At 46.1% G+C, this 18,128-nt stretch overlaps 3 non-coding genes across 3 annotated transcripts; all 3 read left to right on the top strand.

The window, feature by feature from the left end:
- The first annotated feature begins 4,265 nt into the window (after positions 1 to 4,265).
- TRNAS-CGA (transfer RNA serine (anticodon CGA)) lies at positions 4,266 to 4,338 on the top strand. The gene has a single exon. It is a non-coding gene; the product is annotated as a tRNA-Ser (tRNA).
- Positions 4,339 to 7,067: 2,729 nt separating this feature from the next.
- Positions 7,068 to 7,140, top strand: TRNAS-CGA (transfer RNA serine (anticodon CGA)). Its single transcript has one exon. It is a non-coding gene; the product is annotated as a tRNA-Ser (tRNA).
- Positions 7,141 to 16,403: 9,263 nt separating this feature from the next.
- TRNAS-CGA (transfer RNA serine (anticodon CGA)) lies at positions 16,404 to 16,476 on the top strand. Its single transcript has one exon. It is a non-coding gene; the product is annotated as a tRNA-Ser (tRNA).
- Positions 16,477 to 18,128: the final 1,652 nt, after the last annotated feature.

Genomic DNA, 18,128 nt, shown 5'->3' with positions numbered 1-18,128 from the left:
CTAATAAATATCGGGCCTCTCGGTTAACCCCCTTGCTTCTCGTTTATCACATAACGAGGGTCTCGAATCCGGCAAGATTGATGCCTTCAGGTAGCATATGTGGGTTTATTGACCAGTTGCCTACACCCAAAAAGATCACTTTCTCGTGACGCCTGCGTCAACGAGGACGTTCCACGTCCGCCGCCAAGGTCTGTGAGTGATTGCGCTGGCTAATACTCCCAGGGTTTACTAGTACACATAAATACCCAAGTAAGTTGATGGGGAAACAGCGCCGCGGTAGCTCAATTGGTAGAGCATCGCACGCGTAATACAAAGGTTGTGGGTTCGGTTCCCACCTGCGCCAAGTTGTTTTTTCATCCGCTTTAATTTCTAATAATTTATCGTTTCTTCATACCATTTATTAGGCACAACTAATTTCCCCAATGTTGTCCTTGCTGTCAGTGCTTGTTGGCTTCTCATGATATGACTAATAAATATCGGGCCCCTCGGTTAACCCCCTTTCTTCTCGTTTATCACATAGCGAGGGTCTCCAATCCGGCAACATTGATGCCTTCAGGTAGCATATGTGGGTTTATTGACCAGTTCCCTTCACCCGAAAAGATCACTTTCTTGTGACGCCTGCGTCAAGGAGGACGCTCCACGTGCACCGCCAAGGTCTGTGATTGGTTGCGCTGGCTAACACTCCCAGGGTTTACTAGTACACATAAATACCCAAGAAAGCTGATGGGGAAACAGCGCCTGTGCAGCTCAATTGGTAGAGCAACGCACGCGAAATGCGAAGGTTGTGGGTTCGGTTCCCACCTGCGGCAAGTTGTTTTTTTCATCCGCTTTATTTTCTAATAATTTATCGTTTCTTCATGCCATTTATTAGGCACAACTAATTTCCCCTATGTTGTCCTTGCTGTCAGTGCTTGTTGGCTTCTCATGATATGACTAATAAATATAGACTAATATGACTAATAAATAAATATAGAAGTAGTTTGACTAAAGGTCAAACTACTTCTCTATAATTCGCTTTTTTACTCTAATCTAAATTACTGTTTATTGGTTTGGGGCACAACTACTCAAACTAACTTACAGAAACTTTTTGTCCTCCAGAAAAAAATGGTCAGACTGCTTTATGACTTACCATATAACAGCCATACACACAGTTTTTTTCAAAAAACAAACATTAAACCAGTCAAAAATCTTTATGACTATAAGCTAACACTAGCCTTCAAACGCGAAGTATTTGATAATAGAACGTTTCTACGGGACTTATCATCACTAAAAGAGAACATTTCCATACACATTACCCGGCACAAAGAAAAATGGAATGTTATAACCCCTCGCGCTAACTACTCTACAGAAAAACTGTCCTTCACCCTGCCCACTCTCCTGAATAATTACAACAAAACTACCACTGATATTTTAAAAGTAACTAATGCTGCAATACGACAACACTATGTATAAAGTAGCTAGTCTTTCTCATTGAATAATTTTTGTGTTCATTCCCGGTGTCCATTTCGGTGCCTATGTATGTTTTTCGATGTTCTTTTCTGTAACCCTTTTACTGCCGCCTTGTAGAGGGGGCTGCGGGCTCCTGTCAAGCTGCCGTTCGTTCGTGCAGCTTTTACCTGCAGCCTCCTCCATCTTGCTTGATAGGAAATAAACATTATTATTATTATTATTATATCGGGCCCCATGGTTAACCCCCTTCCTCTCGTTTATTACTTAACGAGGGTCTCGAATGCTGCAACATTGATGCCTTCAGGCAGCATATGTGCGTTTATTGACCAGTTGCCTTCACCCAAAAAGATCACGTGCACATGACGCCTGCGGCAACGAGGACGTTCCACGTCCGCCGCCAAGGTCTGTGAGTGGTGGCGCTGGCAAACATTTCATGGTTTTACTAGTACACATAAATACCCTAGAAAGTTGATGGGGAAACAACGCCGCGGTAGCTCAATTGGTAGAGCATCGCACGCGAAATGCAAAGGTTGTGAGTTCGGTTCCCACCTAAGCCAAGTTGTTTTTTTCATCCGCTTTAATTTCTAATAGTTTATCGTTTCTTCATACCATTTATTAGACACAACTAATTTCCCCTATGTTGTCCTTGCTGTCAGTGCTTGTTGGCTTCTCATTATATGACTAATAAATATCGGGCCCATCGGTTAACCCTCTTTCTTCTCGTTTATTAGATAAGGAGGGTCTCGAATCCGGCAAGATTGATGCCTTCAGGTAGCATATGTGGCATTATTGACCAGTTGCCTTCACCCGAAAAGATCATGTTCTCGTGACACCTGCGGCAACGAGGACATACCACGTCCGCGGCCAAGGTCTCTGAGTGGTGGGACTGGCTAACACTCACAGGATTTTACTAGTACACATTATTACCCAAGAAAGTTGATGGGGAAACAGCGCCGCTGTAGCTCAATTGGTAGAGCATCGCACGCGAAATGCGAAGGTTGTGGGTTCGGTTCCCACCTGCGGCAAGTTGTTTTTTCATCCGCTTTAATTTCTAATAATTTATCGCTTCTTCATACCATTTATTAGGCACAACTAATTTCCCCTATGTTGTCCTTGCTGTCAGTGCTTGTTGGCTTCTCATGATATGACTAATTAATATCGGGCCCCTCGGTTAACCCCTTTCTTCTCGTTTATTACATAACGAGGGTCTCGAATCCGGCAACATTAATGCCTTCACGCGGCATATGTGGGTTTATTGACCAGTTGCCTTCACCCACAAAGATCGCGTTCTCGTGACGCCTGCGGCAACCAGGACGTTCCACGTCCGCCGCCAAGGTCTGTGAGTAGTGGCGCTGGCTAACACTCCCAGGGTTTTACTAGAACACATAAATACCGTAGAATGTTGATGGGGAAACAGCGCCGCGGTAGCTCAATTGGTAGAGCATCGCACGCGAAATGCGAAGGTTGTGGGTTCGGTTCCCACCTGCGGGAAGTTGTTATTTCATCCGCTTTTATTTCTAATAATTTATCGTTTCTTCACGCCATTTATTAGGCACAACTAATTTCCCCAATGTTGTCCTTGCTGTCAGTGCTTGTTGGCTTCTCATGATATGACTAATAAATATCGGGCCCCTCGGTTAACCCCCTTTCTTCTCGTTTATTACATGCGAGGGTCTCCAATCCGGCAACATTGATGCCTTCAGGTAGCATATGTGGGTTTATTGACCAGTTGCCTTCACCCTAAAAGATCACTTTCTCGTGACGCCTGCGTCAAGGAGGACATTCCATGTCCGCCACCAAGGTCTGTGAGTGGTGGCGCTGGCTAACACTCCCAGGGTTTACTAGTACACATAATTACCCAAGAAAGTTGATGGGGAAACAGCGCCTGGGTACCTCAATTGGTAGAGCAACGCACGCGAAATGCGAAGATTGTGGGTTCGGTTCCCACCTGCGGCAAGTTGTTTTTTCATCCGCTTTAATTTCTAATAATTTATCGTTTCTTCATGCCATTTATTAGGCACAACTAATTTCCCCTATGTTGTCCTTGCTGTCAGTGCTTGTTGGGTTCTCATGATATGACTAATAAATTTCGGGCCCCACGCTTAACCCCCTTTCCTCTCGTTTATTACATAGCGAGGGTCTCCAATCCGGCAACATTGATGCCTTCAGGTAGCATATGTGGGTTTATTGACCAGTTGCCTTCACCCAAAAAGATCACTTTCTCGTGACGCCTGCGTCAACGAGGACGTTCCACGTCCGCCGCCAAGGTCTGTGAGTGGTGGCGCTGGCTAATACTCCCAGGATTTTACTAGTACACATAAATACCCAAGAAAGTTGATGGGGAAACAGCGCCGCGGTAGCTCAATTGGTAGAGCATCGCACGCGAAATGCGAAGGTTGTGGGTTCGGTTCCCACCTACGGCAAGTTGTTTTTTATCCGCTTTAATTTCTAATAATTTATCGTTTCTTCATACAATTTATTAGGCACAACTAATTTCCCCAATGTTGTCCTTGCTGTCCGTGCTTGTTGGCTTCTCATGATTTGACAAATAAATATCGGGCCCCTCGGTTAACGCCCTTTCTTCTCGTTTATTACTTAGCAAGGGTCTCGAATCCGGCAAGATTGATGCCTTCAGGTAGCATATGTGGGTTTATTCACCAGTAGCCTTCACCCAAAAAGATCACTTTCTCTCGACGCCTTCGTCAATGAGGACGTTCCACGTCCGCCGCCAAGGTCTGTGAGTGGTGGCGCTGGCTAACACTCGCAGGGTTTTACTAGTACACATTATTACCCAAGAAAGTTGATGGTGAAACAGCGCCGCGGTAGCTCAATTGGTAGAGCATCGCACGCGAAATGCGAAGGTTGTGGGTTCGGTTCCCACCTGCGGCAAGATGCTATTTCATCCGCTTTTATTTCTAATATTTTATCGTTTCTTCACGCCATTTATTAGGCACAACTAATTTCCCCAATGATGTCCTTGCTGTCAGTGCTTGTTGGCTTCTCATGATATGACTAATAAATATCGGGCCCCTCGGTTAACCCCCTTTCTTCTCGTTTATTACATAGCGAGGGTCTCCAATCCGGCAACATTGATGCCTTCAGGTAGCATATGTGGGTTTATTGACCAGTTGCCTTCACCCTAAAAGATCACTTTGTCGTGACGCCTGCGTCAAGGAGGACGTTCCATGTCCGCCGCCAAGGTCTGTGAGTGGTGGCGCTGGCTAACACTCCCAGGGTTTACTATACACATAAATACCCAAGAAAGTTGATTGGGAAACAGCGCCGCGGTAGCTCAATTGGTAGAGCATCGCATGCGAAATGTGAAGGTTGTGGGTTCGGTTCCCACCTGCGGCAAGTTGTTTTTGACCCGCTTTAATTTCTAATTATTTATCGTTTCTTCATACCATTTATTAGGCACAACTAATTTCCCCTATGTTGTCCTTGCTGTCAGTCCTTGTTTGCTTCTCATGATTTGACTAATAAATATCGGGCCCCTCAGTTAATCGCCTTTCTTCTCGTTTATTACATAACGAGGGTCTATAATCCGGCAAGATTGATGCCTTCAGGTAGCATATGTGGGTTTATTGACCAGTTGCCTTCACCCAAAAAGATCAGTTTCTCGCGACGCCTGCGTCAACGAGGACGTTCCACGTCCGCCGCCAAGGTCTGTGAGTGGTGGCGCTGGCTAATACTCCCAGGATTTTACTAGTACACATAAATACCCAAGAAAGTTGATGGGGAAACAGCGCCGCGGTAGCTCAATTGGTAGAGCATCGCACGCGAAATGCGAAGGTTGTGGGTTCGGTTCCCACCTACGGCAAGTTGTTTTTTCATCCACTTTAATTTCTAATAATTTATCGTTTCTTCATGCCATTTATTAGGCACAACTAATTTGCCCTATGTTGTCCTTGCTGTCAGTGCTTGTTGGCTTCTCATGATATGACTAATAAATATCGGGCCCCACGGTTAACCCCCTTTCCTCTCGTTTATTACATAACGAGGGTCTGGAATGCGGCAACATTGATGCCTTCAGGCAGCATATGTGGGTTTATTGACCAGTTGCCTTAACCAAAAAAGATCACGTGTTCGTGACGCCTGCGGCAACGAGGACGTTCTACGTCCGCCGCCAAGGTCTGTGAGTGGTGGCGCTGGCTAACACTCCCAGGGTTTTACTAGTACACATAAATACCCTAGAAGGTTGATGGGGAAACAACGCCGCGGTAGCTCAATTGGTAAAGCATCGCACGCGAAATGCGAAGGTTGTGGGTTCGGTTCCCACATAAGCCAAGTTGTTTTTTTCATCCGCTTTATTTTCTAATAATTTATCGTTTCTTCATACCGTTTATAAGGCACAACTAATTTCCCCTATGTTGTCCTTGCTGTCAGTCCTTGTTGGCTTCTAATGATATGACTAATAAATATCGGGCCCCTCGGTTAACCCCCTTTCTTCTCGTTTATTACATAACGAGGGTCGCGAATCCGGCAAGATTGATGCCTTCAGGCAGCATATGTGCGTTTATTGACCAGTTGCCTTCACCCAAAAAGATCACGTGCTCATGACGCCTGCGGCAACGAGGACTTTCCACGTCCGCCGAAAAGGTCTGTGAGTGGTGGCGCTGGCTAACACTTTCATGGTTTTACTAGTACACATAAATATCCAAGAAAGTTGATGGGGAAACAGCGCCGCGGTAGCTCAATTGATAGAGCATCGCACGCGAAATGCGAAGGTTGTGGGTTCGGTTCCCACCTGCGGCAAGTTGTTTTTTTCATCCGCTTTATTTTCTAATAATTTATCGTTTCTTCATACCGTTTATAAGGCACAACTAATTTCCCCTATGTTGTCCTTGCTGTCAGTCCTTGTTGGCTTCTAATGATATGACTAATAAATATCGGGCCCCTCGGTTAACCCCCTTTCTTCTCGTTTATTACATAACGAGGGTCGCGAATCCGGCAAGATTGATGCATTCAGGTAGCTTATGTGGGTTTATTGACCAGTTGTCTTCACCCGAAAAGATCACTTTCTCGTGACGCCTGCGTCAACGAGGACGTTCCACGTCCGCCGCAAAGGTCTGTGAGTGGTGGCGCTGGCTAACACTTTCATGGTTTTACTAGTACACATAAATATCCAAGAAAGTTGATGAGGAAACAGCGCCGCGGTAGCTCAATTGATAGAGCATCGCACGCGAAATGCGAAGGTTGTGGGTTCGGTTCCCACCTGCGGCAAGTTGTTTTTTTCATCCGCTTTATTTTCTAATAATTTATCGTTTCTTCATACCGTTTATAAGGCACAACTAATTTCCCCTATGTTGTCCTTGCTGTCAGTCCTTGTTGGCTTCTAATGATATGACTAATAAATATCGGGCCCCTCGGTTAACCCCCTTTCTTCTCGTTTATTACATAACGAGGGTCGCGAATCCGGCAAGATTGATGCCTTCAGGTAGCTTATGTGGGTTTATTGACCAGTTGCCTTCACCCGAAAAGATGACTTTCTCGTGACGCCTGCGTCAACGAGGACGTTCCACGTCCGCCGCAAAGGTCTGTGAGTGGTGGCCCTGGCTAACACTCGCAGGGTTTTACTAGTACACATTATTACCCAAGAAAGTTGATGGTGAAACAGCGCCGCGGTAGCTCAATTGGTAGAGCATCGCACGCGAAATGCGAAGGTTGTGGGTTCGGTTCCCACCTGCGGCAAGATGCTATTTCATCCGCTTTTATTTCTAATATTTTATCGTTTCTTCACGCCATTTATTAGGCACAACTAATTTCCCCAATGTTGTCCTTGCTGTCAGTGCTTGTTGGCTTCTCATGATATGACTAATAAATATCGGGCCCCTCGGTTAACCCCCTTTCTTCTCGTTTATTACATAGCGAGGGTCTCCAATCCGGCAACATTGATGCCTTCAGGTAGCATATGTGGGTTTATTGACCAGTTGCCTTCACCCTAAAAGATCACTTTGTCGTGACGCCTGCGTCAAGGAGGACGTTCCATGTCCGCCGCCAAGGTCTGTGAGTGGTGGCGCTGGCTAACACTCCCAGGGTTTACTATACACATAAATACCCAAGAAAGTTGATTGGGAAACAGCGCCGCGGTAGCTCAATTGGTAGAGCATCGCATGCGAAATGTGAAGGTTGTGGGTTCGGTTCCCACCTGCGGCAAGTTGTTTTTGACCCGCTTTAATTTCTAATTATTTATCGTTTCTTCATACCATTTATTAGGCACAACTAATTTCCCCTATGTTGTCCTTGCTGTCAGTCCTTGTTTGCTTCTCATGATATGACTAATAAATATCGGGCCCCTCAGTTAACCGCCTTTCTTCTCGTTTATTACATAACGAGGGTCTATAATCCGGCAAGATTGATGCCTTCAGGTAGCATATGTGGGTTTATTGACCAGTTGCCTTCAACCAAAAAGATCAGTTTCTCGCGACGCCTGCGTCAACGAGGACGTTCCACGTCCGCCGCCAAGGTCTGTGAGTGGTGGCGCTGGCTAATACTCCCAGGATTTTACTAGTACACATAAATACCCAAGAAAGTTGATGGGGAAACAGCGCCGCGGTAGCTCAATTGGTAGAGCATCGCACGCGAAATGCGAAGGTTGTGGGTTCGGTTCCCACCTACGGCAAGTTGTTTTTTCATCCACTTTAATTTCTAATAATTTATCGTTTCTTCATTCCATTTATTAGGCACAACTAATTTGCCCTATGTTGTCCTTGCTGTCAGTGCTTGTTGGCTTCTCATGATATGACTAATAAATATCGGGCCCCACGGTTAACCCCCTTTCCTCTCGTTTATTACATAACGAGGGTCTGGAATGCGGCAACATTGATGCCTTCAGGCAGCATATGTGGGTTTATTGACCAGTTGCCTTAACCAAAAAAGATCACGTGTTCGTGACGCCTGCGGCAACGAGGACGTTCTACGTCCGCCGCCAAGGTCTGTGAGTGGTGGCGCTGGCTAACACTCCCAGGGTTTTACTAGTACACATAAATACCCTAGAAGGTTGATGGGGAAACAACGCCGCGGTAGCTCAATTGGTAAAGCATCGCACGCGAAATGCGAAGGTTGTGGGTTCGGTTCCCACATAAGCCAAGTTGTTTTTTTCATCCGCTTTATTTTCTAATAATTTATCGTTTCTTCATACCGTTTATAAGGCACAACTAATTTCCCCTATGTTGTCCTTGCTGTCAGTCCTTGTTGGCTTCTAATGATATGACTAATAAATATCGGGCCCCTCGGTTAACCCCCTTTCTTGTCGTTTATTACATAACGAGGGTCGCGAATCCGGCAAGATTGATGCCTTCAGGCAGCATATGTGCGTTTATTGACCAGTTGCCTTCACCCAAAAAGATCACGTGCTCATGACGCCTGCGGCAACGAGGACTTTCCACGTCCGCCGCCAAGGTCTGTGAGTGGTGGCGCTGGCTAACACTTTCATGGTTTTACTAGTACACATAAATATCCAAGAAAGTTGATGGGGAAACAGCGCCGCGGTAGCTCAATTGATAGAGCATCGCACGCGAAATGCGAAGGTTGTGGGTTCGGTTCCCACCTGCGGCAAGTTGTTTTTTTCATCCGCTTTATTTTCTAATAATTTATCGTTTCTTCATACCGTTTATAAGGCACAACTAATTTCCCCTATGTTGTCCTTGCTGTCAGTCCTTGTTGGCTTCTAATGATATGACTAATAAATATCGGGCCCCTCGGTTAACCCCCTTTCTTCTCGTTTATTACATAACGAGGGTCGCGAATCCGGCAAGATTGATGCCTTCAGGTAGCTTATGTGGGTTTATTGACCAGTTGCCTTCACCCGAAAAGATCACTTTCTCGTGACGCCTGCGTCAACGAGGACGTTCCACGTCCGCCGCAAAGGTCTGTGAGTGGAGGCGCTGGCTAACACTTTCATGGTTTTACTAGTACACATAAATATCCAAGAAAGTTGATGGGGAAACAGCGCCGCGGTAGCTCAATTGATAGAGCATCGCACGCGAAATGCGAAGGTTGTGGGTTCGGTTCCCACCTGCGGCAAGTTGTTTTTTTCATCCGCTTTATTTTCTAATAATTTATCGTTTCTTCATACCGTTTATAAGGCACAACTAATTTCCCCTATGTTGTCCTTGCTGTCAGTCCTTGTTGGCTTCTAATGATATGACTAATAAATATCGGGCCCCTCGGTTAACCCCCTTTCTTCTCGTTTATTACATAACGAGGGTCGCGAATCCGGCAAGATTGATGCCTTCAGGTAGCTTATGTGGGTTTATTGACCAGTTGCCTTCACCCGAAAAGATCACTTTCTCGTGACGCCTGCGTCAACGAGGACGTTCCACGTCCGCCGCAAAGGTCTGTGAGTGGTGGCGCTGGCTAATACTCCTAGGGTTTATTATTACACATAAATACCCAAGAAAGTTGATGGGGAAACAGCGCCGCGGTAGCTCAATTGATAGAGCATCGCACGCGAAATGCGAAGGTGGTGGGTTCGGTTCCCACCTGCGGCAAGTTGTTTTTTCATCCGCTTTAATTTCTAATAATTTATCGTTTCTTCATGCCATTTATTAGGCACAACTAATTTCCCCAATGTTGCCCTTGCTGTCAGTGCTTGTTGGCTTCTCATGATATGACTAATGAATATCGGGCCCCTCGGTTAACCCCCTTTCTTCTCGTTTATTACATAGCGAGGGTCTCCAATCCGGCAACATTGATGCCTTCAGGTAGCATATGTGGGTTTATTGACCAGTTGCCTTCACCCTAAAAGATCACTTTGTCGTGACGCCTGCGTCAAGGAGGACGTTCCATGTCCGCCGCCAAGGTCTGTGAGTGGTGGCGCTGGCTAACACTCCCAGGGTTTACTATACACATAAATACCCAAGAAAGTTGATGGGGAAACAGCGCCGCGGTAGCTCAATTGGTAGAGCATCGCATGCGAAATGTGAAGGTTGTGGGTTCGGTTCCCACCTGCGGCAAGTTGTTTTTGACCCGCTTTAATTTCTAATTATTTATCGTTTCTTCATACCATTTATTAGGCACAACTAATTTCCCCTATGTTGTCCTTGCTGTCAGTCCTTGTTTGCTTCTCATGATATGACTAATAAATATCGGGGCCCTCAGTTAACCGCCTTTCTTCTCGTTTATTACATAACGAGGGTCTATAATCCGGCAAGATTGATGCCTTCAGGTAGCATATGTGGGTTTATTGACCAGTTGCCTTCACCCAAAAAGATCAGTTTCTCGCGACGCCTGCGTCAACGAGGACGTTCCACGTCCGCCGCCAAGGTCTGTGAGTGGTGGCGCTGGCTAATACTCCCAGGATTTTACTAGTACACATAAATACCCAAGAAAGTTGATGGGGAAACAGCGCCGCGGTAGCTCAATTGGTAGAGCATCGCACGCGAAATGCGAAGGTTGTGGGTTCGGTTCCCACCTACGGCAAGTTGTTTTTTCATCCACTTTAATTTCTAATAATTTATCGTTTCTTCATGCCATTTATTAGGCACAACTAATTTGCCCTATGTTGTCCTTGCTGTCAGTGCTTGTTGGCTTCTCATGATATGACTAATAAATATCGGGCCCCTCGGTTAACCCCCTTTCTTCTCGTTTATTACATAACGAGGGTCGCGAATCCGGCAAGATTGATGCCTTCAGGTAGCTTATGTGGGTTTATTGACCAGTTGCCTTCACCCGAAAAGATCACTTTCTCGTGACGCCTCCGTCAACGAGGACGTTCCACGTCCGCCGCAAAGGTCTGTGAGTGGTGGCGCTGGCTAACACTCCTAGGGTTTATTATTACACATAAATACCCAAGAAAGTTGATGGGGAAACAGCGCCGCGGTAGCTCAATTGATAGAGCATCGCACGCGAAATGCGAAGGTGGTGGGTTCGGTTCCCACCTGCGGCAAGTTGTTTTTTCATCCGCTTTAATTTCTAATAATTTATCGTTTCTTCATGCCATTTATTAGGCACAACTAATTTCCCCAATGTTGTCCTTGCTGTCAGTGCTTGTTGGCTTCTCATGATATGACTAATGAATATCGGGCCCCTCGGTTAACCCCCTTTCTTCTCGTTTATTACATAGCGAGGGTCTCCAATCCGGCAAGATTGATGCCTTCAGGTAGCATATGTGGGTTTATTGACCAGTTGCCGTCACCCGAAAAGATCACTTTCTTGTGACGCCTGCGTCAAGGAGGACGCTCCACGTGCACCGCCAAGGTCTGTGATTGGTTGCGCTGGCTAACACTCCCAGGGTTTTACTAGTACACATAAATACCCAAGAAAGTTGATGGGGAAACAGTGCCTGTGCAGCTCAATTGGTAGAGCAATGCACTCGAAATGCGAAGGTTGTGGGTTCGGTTCCCACCTGCGGCAAGTTGTTTTTTTATCCACTTTAATTTCTAATAATTTATCGTTTCTTCATGCCATTTATTCGGCACAACTAATTTGCCCTATGTTGTCCTTGCTGTCAGTGCTTGTTGGCTTCTCATGATATGACTAATAAATTTCGGGCCCCACGGTTAACCCCCTTTCCTCTCGTTTATTACATAACGAGGGTCTGGAATGCGGCAACATTGATGCCTTCAGGCAGCATATGTGGGTTTATTGACCAGTTGGCTTCACCCAAAAAGATCGCGTTCTCGTGACGCCTGCGTCAAGGAGGACGCTCCACGTGCACCGCCAAGGTCTGTGATTGGTTGCGCTGGCTAACACTCCCAGGGTTTTACTAGTACACATAAATACCCAAGAAAGTTCATGGGGAAACAACGCCGCGGTAGCTAAAATTGGTAGAGCATCGCACGCGAAATGCAAACGTTGTGGGTTTGGTTCCCAGCTGCGGCAAGTTGTTTCTTCATCCACTTTAATTTCTAATAATTTATCGTTTCTTCATGCCATTTATTAGGCACAACTAATTTGCCCTATGTTGTCCTTGCTGTCAGTGCTTGTTGGCTTCTCATGATATGACTAATAAATATCGGGCCCCATGGTTAACCCATTTTCCTCTCGTTTATTACATAGCGAGGGTCTCCAATCCGGCAACATTGATGCCTTCAGGTAGCATATGTGGGTTTATTGACCAGTTGCCTTCACCCAAAAAGATCACTTTCTCGTGACGCCTGCGTCAACGAGGACGTTCCACGTCCGCCGCCAAGGTCTGTGAGTGGTGGCGCTGGCTAATACTCCCAGGATTTTACTAGTACACATAAATGCCCAAGAAAGTTGATGGGGAAACAGCGCCCTGGTAGCTCAATTGGTAGAGAATCGCACGCGAAATGCGAAGGTTGTGGGTTCGGGTCCCACCTGCGGCAAGTTGTTTTTTCATCCGCTTTAATTTCTAATAATTTATCGTTTCTTCATACCATTTGTTAGGCACAACTAATTTCCGCAATGTTGTCCTTGCTGTCAGTCCTTGTTGGCTTCGCATGATATGACTAATAAATATCGGGCCCCTCGGTTAACCGCCTTTCTTCTCGTTTATTACATAGCGAGGGTCTCGAATCCATCAAGATTGATGCCTTCAGGTAGCATATGTGGGTTTATTGACCAGTTGCCTTCACCCAAAAAGATCACTTTCTCGTGACGCCTGCGTCAACGAGGACGTTCCACGTCCGCCGCCAAGGTCTGTGAGTGGTGGCGCTGGCTAATACTCCCAGGATTTTACTAGTACACATAAATACCCAAGAAAGTTGATGGGGAAACAGCGCCGCGGTAGCTCAATTGGTAGAGCATCGCACGCGAAATGCGAAGGTTGTGGGTTCGGTTCCCACCTACGGCAAGTTGTTTTTTATCCGCTTTAATTTCTAATAATTTATCGTTTCTTCATACAATTTATTAGGCACAACTAATTTCCCCAATGTTGTCCTTGCTGTCCGTGCTTGTTGGCTTCTCATGATTTGACAAATAAATATCGGGCCCCTCGGTTAACGCCCTTTCTTCTCGTTTATTACTTAGCAAGGGTCTCGAATCCGGCAAGATTGATGCCTTCAGGTAGCATATGTGGGTTTGTTGACCAGTTGCCTTCACCCAAAAAGATCACTTTCTCTCGACGCCTGCGTCAACGAGGACGTTCCACGTCCGCCGCCAAGGTCTGTGAGTGGTGGCGCTGGCTAACACTCGCAGGGTTTTACTAGTACACATTATTACCCAAGAAAGTTGATGGGGAAACAGCGCCGCGGTAGCTCAATTGGTAGAGCATCGCACGCGAAATGCGAAGGTTGTGGGTTCGGTTCCCACCTACGGCAAGTTGTTATTTCATCCGCTTTTATTTCTAATAATTTATCGTTTCTTCACGCCATTTATTAGGCACAACTAATTTCCCCAATGTTGTCCTTGCTGTCAGTGCTTGTTGGCTCCTCATGATATGACTAATAAATATCGGGCCCCTCGGTTAACCGCCTTTCTTCTCGTTTATTACATAACGAGGGTCTCGAATCCGGCAAGATTGATGCCTTCAGGTAGCATATGTGGGTTTATTGACCAGTTGCCTTCACCCAAAAAGATCAGTTTCTCGCGACGCCTGCGTCAACGAGGACGTTCCACGTCCGCCGCCAAGGTCTGTGAGTGGTGGCGCTGGCTAATACTCCCAGGATTTTACTAGTACACATAAATACCCAAGAAAGTTGATGGGGAAACAGCGCCGCGGTAGCTCAATTGGTAGAGCATCGCACGCGAAATGCGAAGGTTGTGGGTTCGGTTCCCACCTACGGCAAGTTGTTTTTTCATCCACTTTAATTTCTAATAATTTATCGTTTTTTCATGCCATTTATTAGGCACAACTAATTTCCCCTATGTTGTCCTTGCTGTCAGTGCTTGTTGGCTTCTCATAATATGACTAATAAATATCGGGCCCATCGGTTAACCCTCTTTCTTCTCGTTTATTAGATAACGAGGGTCTCGAATCCGGCAAGATTGATGCCTTCAGGTAGCATATGTGGGTTTATTGACCAGTTGCCTTCACCCGAAAAGATCCCTTTTTTGTGACAACTGCGTCAAGGAGGACGCTCCACGTGCACCGCGAAGGTCTGTGATTGGTTGCGCTGGCTATCACTCCCAGGGTTTACTATTGCACATAAATACCCAAGAAAGTTGATGGGGAAACAGCGCCTCGGTAACTCAATTGGTAGTGCAACGCACGCGAAATGCGAAGGTTGTGGGTTCGGTTCCCACCTGCGGCAAGTTGTTTTTTCATTCGGTTTAATTTCTAATAATTTATCGTTTCTTCATGCCATTTATTAGGCACAACTAATTTCCCCTATGTTGTCCTTGCTGTCAGTGCTTGTTGGCTTCTCATGATATGACTAATAAATATCGGGCCCCTCGGTTAACCCCCTTTCTTCTCGTTTATTACATAGCGAGGGTCTCCAATCCGGCAACATTGATGCCTTCAGGTAGCATATGTGGGTTTATTGACCAGTTGCCTTCACCCTAAAAGATCACTTTCTCGTGACGCCTGCGTCAAGGAGGACGTTCCATGTCCGCCACCAAGGTTTGTGAGTGGTGGCGCTGGCTAACACTCCCAGGGTTTACTATACACATAAATACCCAAGAAAGTTGATGGGGAAACAGCGCCGCGGTAGCTCAATTGGTAGAGCATCGCATGCGAAATGTGAAGGTTGTGGGTTCGGTTCCCACCTGCGGCAAGTTGTTTTTGACCCGCTTTAATTTCTAATTATTTATCGTTTCTTCATACCATTTATTAGGCACAACTAATTTTCCCTATGTTGTCCTTGCTGTCAGTCCTTGTTGGCTTCTCAAGATATGACTAATAAATATCGGGCCCCTCGGTTAACCGCCTTTCTTCTCGTTTATTACATAACGAGGGTCTCGAATCCGGCAAGATTGATACCTTCAGGTAGCATATGTGGGTTTATTGACCAGTTGCCTTCACCCGAAAAGATCCCTTTTTTGTGACAACTGCGTCAAGGAGGACGCTCCACGTGCACCGCGAAGGTCTGTGATTGGTTGCGCTGGCTATCACTCCCAGGGTTTACTATTGCACATAAATACCCAAGAAAGTTGATGGGGAAACAGCGCCTCGGTAACTCAATTGGTAGTGCAACGCACGCGAAATGCGAAGGTTGTGGGTTCGGTTCCCACCTGCGGCAAGTTGTTTTTTCATTCGGTTTAATTTCTAATAATTTATCGTTTCTTCATGCCATTTATTAGGCACAACTAATTTCCCCTATGTTGTCCTTGCTGTCAGTGCTTGTTGGCTTCTCATGATATGACTAATAAATATCGGGCCCCTCGGTTAACCCCTTTCTTCTCGTTTATTACATAACGAGGGTCGCGAATCCAGCAACATTGATGCCTTCAGGTAGCATATATGGGTTTATTCACCAGTTTCCTTCAGCCAAAAAGATCATGTTCTCGTGACACCTGCGGCAACGAGGACATTCCACGTCCGCGGCCAAGGTCTGTGAGTGGTGGCACTGGCTAACACTCCCAGGGTTTTACTAGAACACATAAATACCACAGAATGTTGATGGGGAAACAACGCCGCGGTAGTTCAATTGGTAGATCATCGCACGCGAAATGCGAAGGTTGTGGGTTCGGTTCCCACCTGCGGCAAACTGTTTTTTTCATCCGCTTTATTTTTCAAATAATTTATCGTTTCTTCATACCATTTATTAGGCACAACTAATTTCCCCTACGTTGTCCTTGCTGTCAGTCCTTGTTGGCTTCTCATGATATGCCTAATAAATATCGGGCCCCATGGTTAACCCCCTTTCCTCTCGTTTATAACATAGCGAGGGTCTCGAATGCGGCAACATTGATGCCTTCAGGCAGCATATGTGGGTTTATTGACCAGTTGCCTTCACAAGAAAAGATCCCGTGCTCGTGACGCCTGCGGCAACGAGGACGTTCCACGTCCGCCGCCAAGGTCTGTGAGTGGTGCCGCTGGCTAACGCTCCCAGGGTTAGGTTTTACTAGTACACATATATACCCTAGAAAGTTGATGGGGAAGCAGCGCCGCGGTAGCTCAATTGGTAGAGCATCGCACGCGAAATGCGAAGGTTGTGGGTTCGGTTCCCACCTGCGGCAAGTTGTTATTTCATCCGCTTTAATTTCTAATAATTTATCGTTTCTTCATACCATTTATTATGCACAACTTATTTCCCCTATGTTGTCCTTGCTGTCAGTCCTTGTTGGCTTCTCATGATATGACTAATAAATATCGGGCCCCTCGGTTAACCCCCTTTCTTCTCGTTTATTACATAGCGAGGGTCTCGAATGCAGCAAGATTGATGCCTTCAGGTAGCATATCTGGGTTTATTGACCAGTTGCGTTCACCCAAAAAGATCACTTTCTTGTGACGCCTGCGTCAAGCAGGACGTTCCACGTCCGCCGCCAAGGTCAGTGAGTGGTGGCGCTGGCTAACACTCCCAGGATTTTACTAGTACACATAAATACCCAAGAAATTTGATGGGGAAACAGCGCCGCGGTAGCTCAATTGTTAGAGCATCGCACGCGAAATGCGAAGGTTGTGGGTTCGGTTCCCACCTGCGGCAAGTTGTTTTTTCATCCGCTTTAATTTCTAATAATTTATCGTTTCTTCATAGCATTCATTAGGCACTACTAATTTCCCCAATGTTGTCCTTGCTGTCAGTGCTTGTTAGCTTCTCATGATATGACTAATAAATATCGGGCCCCTCGGTTAACCGCCTTTCTTCTCGTTTATTACATAGCGAGGGTCTGGAATCCGGCAAGATTGATGCCTTCAGGTAGCATATGTGGGTTTATTGACCAGTCGCCTTCACCCAAAAAGATCACTTTCTCTCGACGCCTGCGTCAACGAGGACGTTCCACGTCCGCCGCCAAGGTCTGTGAGTGATGCGCTGGCTAATACTCCCAGGGTTTACTAGTACACATAAATACCCAAGAAAGTTGGTGGGGAAACAGCGCCGTGGTAGCTCAATTGGTAGAGCATCGCACGCGAAATGCGAAGGTTGTGGGTTCGGGTCCCACCTGCGGCAAGTTGTTTTTTCATCCACTTTAATTTCTAATAATTTATCGTTTCTTCATACCATTTGTTAGGCACAACTAATTTCCGCAATGTTGTCCTTGCTGTCAGTCCTTGTTGGCTTCGCATGATATGACTAATAAATATCGGGCCCCTCGGTTAACCGCCTTTCTTCTCGTTTATTACATAGCGAGGGTCTCGAATCCATCAAGATTGATGCCTTCAGGTAGCATATGTGGGTTTATTGACCAGTTGCGTTCACCCGAAAAGAACACATTCTCGTGACGCCTGCGGCGACGAGGACCTTCCACGACCGCCGCCAAGGTCTGTGATTGGTTGCGCTGGCTAACACTCCCAGGGTTTACTAGTACACATAAATACCCAAGAAAGTTGATGGGGAAACAGCGCCTGGGTAGCTCAATTGGTAGAGCAACGCACGCGAAATGCGAAGGTTGTGAGTTCGGTTCCCACCTGCGACAAGTTGTTTTTTCATCTGCTTTAATTTCTAATAATTTATCGTTTCTTCATACCATTTATTAGGCACAACTAATTTCCGCAATGTTGTCCTTGCTGTCAGTCCTTGTTGGCTTCGCATGATATGACTAATAAATATCAGGCCCCTCGGTTAACCGCCTTTCTTCTCGTTTATTACATAGCGAGGGTCTCGAATGCAGCAAGATTGATGCCTTCAGGTAGCATATCTGGGTTTATTGACCAGTTGCGTTCACCCAAA

The sequence above is a fragment of the Dermacentor variabilis genome, chromosome 9, assembly GCF_050947875.1.
Source record: "Dermacentor variabilis isolate Ectoservices chromosome 9, ASM5094787v1, whole genome shotgun sequence".
Taxonomy (NCBI): Eukaryota; Metazoa; Arthropoda; class Arachnida; order Ixodida; family Ixodidae; genus Dermacentor; species Dermacentor variabilis.
Note: the sequence above shows the minus strand (reverse complement) of the source record. Positions and strands in the feature narration are given on the sequence as shown.